Genomic DNA, 8,136 nt, shown 5'->3' with positions numbered 1-8,136 from the left:
TTTCTCATATACAAACGTTCACAAATTAAGGGGGCGCAGCCCCTTACGACGGTGTGAAGAGCGCCCGTAGGGCGCGATGAATCACCTAGTCTCTTATATATTTGGCTACATCTGTCACTCAAAGTGTGTCTGTAGCTGTAACGCTGGGTTGTGGACTTCCATCTTAATTTATGATTGTCATCACCTGGTTTAAACAGGGTAATTGATAAGAAAGGTGTTTAAGCACAGGTGATGGTAATCCATAAATTAAGAAGAAAGTCCAGAAACAGAGCAATGTGTCCCTCCTGGAGAGGGTCATGTTGGGAGGTATGCACCTCCCTCCCTCCCCCCCCCCCTCCCATTCACGGCATCCCCACGATTAAATGGCACATGCAAAACACTGACATGGCTATGGTCGACAATGAAAAAGGTTGACAAGATTTATTTTTCACTTTTTCAATGTTTTCATATTCATTCTCATGTGTCGACATGGACACCAATGAAGTGCCACACTTATGTCAACATTTACATGTGTTGACCTTTCTGTGTTGATTTTTTCTTGTGGCAATTCGCGGCACCCCCCGCGACCCCCCTCCCGCGATTTGCAGCACACCCCCCGCAATTCGCGGGACCCTCGGTGACTCCCGCGATTCGCGGCCCCACCCCGTGACACCCCCCCTCCCGCGATTCGCGGCACCCCGCGACCCGCCCTCTCACGATTCGCGCCAACCCCCCGGGCCCCCCCTCCCGCGGTTCACGGTGCCCCCCACGACCCCCCCTACCGTGATTCCCCACCCCTGACCCCCCCTCCTGTCATTGCGGCAACCCCCCGCCCCTGCGACCCACCATCCCGCGATTCACTGCAACCCCCCGCGCCCCCCCTCCCACAATTCGCGGCACCCACACCCTCCCCCCGCGACCCCCCCTCCCGCAATTCACGGCATCCACCAACGACCCCTCCTCCCGTGATTCGCGGACACCCCTCACCTCCTCCCTCCCCCCCACCCCCACCCCCGCGCGCGATTCACGGCAACCCCACGATTAAATGGCACATGCAAAACACTGGCACGGCTATGGTCGACAATGAAAAAGGTTGACATGAGTTTTTGAAGATTTATTTTTCTTTTTTTTAATGTTTTCATAATTATTCTCATGTGTCGACATTGACACCGATGAAGTGCCACACTTATGTCAACATTTACATGTGTTGAACTTTCTGTGTTGATTTTTTCTTGTGGCGATTCGCGGCACCCCCCCGCGACCCTCCTCCCGCGATTTGCAGCACACTCCCCACAATTCGCGGCACCCTTGGTGACTCCCGCGATTCGCGGCCCCACCCCGTGACACCCCCCCATCCTGCGATTGCGGCACCCTGCGACCCCCCCTCCCACGATTCGCGCCAACCCCCCGGGCCCCCCCTCCCGCTGTTCACGGTGCCACCCACGACCACCCTACCGCGATTCCCCACCCCTGACCCCCCCTCCTGTCATTGCGGCAACCCCCCGCCCCCGCGACCCACCCTCCCGCGATTCACTGCAACCCCCCGCGCCCCCCCTCCCACAATTCGCGGTACCCAAACCCCCCCCTGCGACACCCCCCCTCCCGCAATTCACGGCATCCACCCACGGCAGCACCCCTAAGCCCCTCTTTAGTCCCCCGTATACTCACACACCCCTATCACTACCCAGCTTCCTGCTCTCCTGAACCGTAACTTCCACCACTGGGCAGTCGCTGACGCTGTTTTGCCCACATGCCCCTATCATGCCTCATAGCCCAGCCTCCTGCTCTCATGCACCCAAACTCCCACCCAGTAGGAGGATACACAGACTAAGGGCCACCATCCTGTACTCCTGTACTGCCACGCTGGCCCCTCACCCACTGGCAGAAGCTGCACAGTATCTCCCACCCTCCTCTTTAGTCCCCCTTATGCCCACACACCCCTATCACTGGATTCAGTATTGAATCCCGGCGCTCGGGATCCCGGCGTACAGAATCCCGACGCCGGAATCCCGACAGCCGAAATGCCGACAAGGGGGGGACGTGGATCGCCCCCCCTTGCGGGCTCGCTGCGCTCGCCACGCAGCGGGCCCGGTGCCTCGCTACGCTCGGCACACTAATTTATTCTCCCTCCAGGGGTGTCGTGGACACCCCAGGAGGGAGAATGTGTCAGCATTTCGGCGGTCGGGATATTAACTGCATCCCCTATCACTACCCAGCCTCCTGTTTTCCTGTGTCGTGACCTCCGCCAGTGGGGAGCCGCTGACTCAGAAACACCCTACTATACTATTGCACACACACACACCTAAACAACACGCACACACAGCCCCCCCCCCACACCCACAAATGTCACTGTACCATCCACACTATCAATGTACATTTTACTCTGTAACCGCTTTTTAATTAAACAAAACAAAACAATACACACCCCCTTCCACATCATATGCTCTCTATTTAACACATTTCACCTATAAAACTCAAGTTGCAATACAGGCATCTTTCATACAATTCTAACCATCTTTCTCATATACAAATGTTCACAAATTAAGGGGGCGCAGCCCCTTACGACGGTGTGAAGAGCGCCCGTAGGGCGCGATGAATCACCTAGTGTATATATAAGCAGTACTCATGGCTGAGATATAATGCTCCCACAACACAGCAATTCTTCATTTATTTGTGACTTTCACTTAATGTGTATGGGGGAGGCACCAGAGACTTTTTTGGCTGGGGGGGCGCAACATTTTGACGGTGCACCCCCTAATAAAATGGGCTGCTCACGCCTATGGCTGTAGGTAGGTCTGCAGTGTACAACTGTACGTAGTGGGCCACTGCCTGGGATCAGTTGAAGGACATGTATTTTACCCAATACTCCTTTTTTTTTACACAATACTGAAAAGGGCCAATGTGATGTCAGGTAAGTATTTCAAGACCTGTTCAGGTTTAGTTTCAGCAACTATGTAAGTATTAATTTTAGTTTCTATTATCTGCAGAGGTCTTGTTCAAATATTAAAGCAACAATTTATTTAAAAACAATACAGCATAAATATAAAATACACATCAATATGAAATAACAAGTTTATTATACTGTCAGGGGCGTAACTAGTGCCAAACACCATTGTCATTGCCATTTAGGGGCAGAAGGGCAGGAAGTCTCCCTGCCCCTGGCAGTGCAGGGCTTTTTCTTTCTGGCGCTGTCCCTGGCAGTGCATTGTTCTTCCTCCTGGTGCCGGGTCTCCTTGTTCCCGCACACAGCGCTGACTCTCCTCCCTGCACTGCTTCTCCTTCCTAGTGCTTGGATCTCCAGCAGCACAGGGTTCCCCTGCCTTGCGCCGGGTCTCCCTCTTCAGAGCAGAGCAGGGATTCATATCACTGTGCTCCCACTCCCCGATGCTGCCTGCATCCATTTTGATTGCACCGCTGAAGGGTGAGGGGTCATGGACAGCGGTGCAGCCATAGTATTTTTAAAAAATAAATAAAAATCAAAAGGGTGCAGTGGATTGCCTTGGGGACCCCAAGCCGCCGGACCCCATAGCAGCTGCTTCCCCTGCACCCTCCATAGTTATTCCACTGTATACTGGATTTTCACTATAGAGAAGTTCTCTCTTAATTCATAAGTAGAAACAGGATTATATGCAACTTAAAAAGCTTGAAATATGCATGAAAAATACTTAAAATATGCATAAAAAGTGTTAAAATAGGCTACATTAAATAATAAAAAAAGTAATTTTTAACTTATTTATTTAAAAATCAGCATACAATTAGTTGCAAATAAACCTCAAAAATAGGCCCACAGCATGTGCAGATGTCTAGTGCTGTACGCAGGATTTTTTTTCTTCCTGGCTGCTACAGCAGACTGCAGCGTCCAAAGCTCTTCTGGCATTAACTACACAGACCCTCATCTCCAGCACCAATGGATTAAATGTCAGCATAGCGTTTGAGGGCGGCGCATACTCACTGTGACACGGCATTTCCTCCGCGCCACGTGATGTCACACCCCTTCTGCCCGCCTCCTCTGCTGCAGAAGTCTGTCTCTTGGTGTAAAGTCCCAGGCCAGGGGCAGGCAAAGGTTCAGGAGCTTCGTTATGGCATCCGCCCGACTGACTTTTATCAACATGGATTGGCAGCCTAGAGCAGTGTCAGACATAGCGTACATCCAAGGTCCCCCACACTGCGCACATATTGCCCCAGCCTGCACACTCTACCACTACCTGGCCAGCAGCAGCAGCAGCAGCAGCAGCAGCAGGGCAAAGCAGTCCTGTGACTCGCGGGCGGGAAGAGGGCGGGGCCTAATATATTCACCATCACTAGATATTAGGTAAAATATGCAATAACTCAACAGCACCTTTGTGCGTACACTCTGCGTAACACATGCATGAGAATGGGCAACATATGCAAATGCATATGCAAATGCATATAATCCTGTCTCTATTCATAAGCAACAAACCTTCATTATATTACTATACCTTCACATTTCTCCTTAAACTAAAAATGTAATTACATAAATCTGAAAATATAAGTATCCTTTACGAAATAATTATATATTCAGGTTGAACAGGTAAAGACACTACTTATAGCGATTATGATAACCATTTATTATTATGGTGCAATAATACACTGACTGCAGCTATTACTTATTATTTACTCTTTCTACTTGCAAGTAGTCTCTCATAGTAATTACTTATTTGTTGCTTTGTAGATTGCAGTCCTGCAGTGTGTTTCCTGTCAGTAACGGATTTGTAATCCCCAGTATACATAAAATAGGTAAATGAATGCGCTTTCAGGATTTGGCAGGCGGGGTTCCAGACAGGGGTGGAGCGAAGCATGGGAGTTGAGACTACTGCTATATACGGTACCTGGTCCGTTAAACAATGTATATAAAGCCTGATTCAGACCTGCTGTGCAAATAAGCAATGCCGTGCGATCGCCATGTAAATAGTTAGCCACCAACCCACCAGAGTGTAATCCCGCCCTTCACAAGCCTGCAAATGTGTAGGGAATATGTTGTGAATGGGCTGCATATCCATCCGCAAGCTGCTCACCACTGACTGATTTCCATAGTGTGTGCACAATCTGAGTAGCCCAGGACTTACTCAGCAGCTGCAAATTAATCAGCCGGATTGAGACTGGAACTGACTTCTCACACCCTCCCTTAAACCGCCTGGGCACGCCTGCAGTTTCCCTGACACTCCCAGAAAAGGTCCAGGTTGCTGCTCAGAAATGGCTGCTTCCTGTTAATCAACTTAGGAACGGCCTTCAGAAGGGGAGCATGTCCCCGAAACATTAACAATACATTGGATTGTTTCACTAATTGAGATAATCAGAGTGCCACCTTCATTCCTTTGCTACATGCAATCCGCAAGTCCAACAACTGGGGTGCACTTCTTAGGCTACAATCCGGAGGGTACAGCCAAATACAGAGAATGTCTGAATAAGAACACTCACCAGATTTCCAGCAGTATTGCAATTGAAAAGTTTAATACATCCCCAAGTATTTAGAGCCTATTGTCGACGTTTCGAGCCTCACTGGGCAGCATCAGAGTATCTATAAACACTACCCGAGCAAGGTGACATGGTGATTAGCTTATACACACCGCTGCTTTATTAGTGGAAATATCCCTGAGAGAAGCGGCGTGCATTCCACTGTCCTGGAACGCAACCCCGGAACTCAGCGCCGGAAGTTCTGCCAAAACTGACAACAGCGCTCACAACGCTTGACTGTGTGACAGAAGTGCCGAACCCGGAAGTTCAGCTATTCTAATCATCTGCATTCCATCTCCGTAGTTTGGAACGCATGGCCATTAGAGAAATGACCTCAGCTACCGATCTATACTATAGGCATCATAACCACTGTCATATTAATTAGCCTCACTACAATAGTTAATCCACTATCCACTTCTAGATATCATAATAAGGGAAATCCTATATAATGCAGCTTATTACATAAATAGCAATTATTAAGGCATATATTCAAATTCCCCACAGTTTTTACACACATACCAATTAATGAGGCATAAGCTAATAAAAGTTTAAAGGACACTTACTGATTAAAAGGGGTACAGCTCTAAAGGAGCCCATTCACGCTCCGTTTTGCGGCGGCTACGTTTTGTACTATGCGATGCGCGCTCCCGCGCATCGCATAGTATGGTACAAAAAGTATGTGCTGCACATACTTTTTGTACTAGGTACACATCGTATCGGATCGCAGTACGTGCACAATGCATGCGATCCGATACGATGTGTACTATTTAAGTCCCAAACGGATCCGTTAAACGGACCGTGTATGGGCAGCTTAAGATCATCAAGAGATGTCTCACCAGAGCTAGGAAGAAATATACACACCAATCGTTGGGCCATAAAGCCTGACCACTATGCCACGTATGATCATGAACATCCACTGCGATATAAATGTTAAAAACACACAGCAAATCATCAAAGAACAATGGGCACTTATTACAGTACTTCTGATCAAGTCTTCAAGAAGATGGGTACTGTACCACCTCTATTGAGTATGTCTAGAGGGTGGAATCTACAGGACCACTTATTGCGACCTAACATGAAACCAAAGAAAGGGGGAAAGGAAGAATGTCTCGGTGTGGTGCACCTGCAGATTTGGATAAAATATAACTTTTATTCATTGATTTCTAAAAGCTGCGAAATATACAACACAAATACATAAATGACACGGACAGTGAAATTAAAAGGAATAATCCTCACACCGTGAGGCTCCCAGGATCTATGTCCCTTCTTTTTATCTGGGTTTGTTCTGTAGTGGTGCTTATGAACATGTGTAACAATGTTGCGTTATTTAACTGCACGGTAACAGTTAAAACACAGATGTCCAACACACAGTATCCAACTGCCAAACAATAAAGGAAAATCCTCCTATCAGTTTAATAAAGGCAGTCAATAGGTTAAAAGTGTTGTTCGGACAGTCTAACAGATCTAGGTCTGTTGTCCCGGTGCCAGGCGACTCCCGTATGGAGTAGAGAGTGAGGTATCCGTCTACAATGGGCACAGCAGGGGCACGTATTAGCCCCGTCCTCCCTGTGGCTACAAGAACAGCCAGTGGGGTAGGAACGGCAATAGGCAGCAGCCGCGGCTTGCTAACTTGGAGTGACAGCGGTAAAGTACAGCCGCTTCACTCCCGATAAGCCGTCTGCCTGCAAATGGACACCGCGCGGTGTTCTGTATTTGACACCGCGTCTCAGGCTGGAGGCGGGTGGGAGAGCCGGCAGCGGGAACGCACCATTTAAACTAAACAGATCAAAATAACATTTCAGAGGGAGGGGAAGGCTGGGAGCACACACTAGGTGTGTCAGGTCTGCGTACGCTTCGCAGAGAGCTTCAAAGGACCAACCCGGCTGACATCCGGAGGCTCCTTAAGTACCCATGACTCATGCATATTCATGGTATGTAAATGAGAAAGGAGGTGGCTAAAGTAATCCACCTGTTTGGAGCTGGAATTCTTACATGCAACAGTTTTTCGCAGGGGCCAGTGTTGGATTATGTTAAAGGTCTATATCCAAAACTGCCACAGATTATTCGTGTTGACTGTCCTGGATGAAAACATGCTAGTCCCATGCTGCAATATTCCTTTATCATGAGGTGTGGTACTGATGTATGAATATATTTCATGAGTGGTCCAGTTTGTGTAAATCATTTGTGTTGACACTAGTTAAGATGTCCTTATGTGCTTCCATTGTGGTTGAGATCCGTGGGACTCCAGTCCACAGGGATTGTATATATATGAGTTTTCTCAAAGTTTCCCTGTTAGGATACATAACAAATAAGGAGCTTCTAATATAATGTGTAGCCACATTCATTAATCGATGTTGTGTCAGTAAAATAAAATAAATATTGCCAAAGGTGAACATACGAGACTCTGTGTGTGTATTTGGTGGTTGGAAATATATGATATATTTGGAAATATATGACAATGGCATATCACAGTATGGGACCTACTTGGTCCTTGTAGAGACAGTCGACACAAACTATCGACACAAGACAGGTATACAAAATCACCAAACCCCTTTTTACTTATTTGAAATCCGCACCATTCCCATCTGTGGCAGTTTTGGATATAGACCTTTAACATAATCCAACACTGGCCCCTGCGAAAAACTGTTGCATGTAAGAATTCCAGCTCCAAACAGGTGGATT

This window comes from Crinia signifera, chromosome 8, assembly GCF_055691185.1.
Source record: "Crinia signifera chromosome 8, ASM5569118v1, whole genome shotgun sequence".
Lineage (NCBI taxonomy): Eukaryota > Metazoa > Chordata > Amphibia > Anura > Myobatrachidae > Crinia > Crinia signifera.
The sequence above is the reverse complement of the archived record's forward strand: the minus strand, read 5'-3'. Positions refer to the sequence as shown.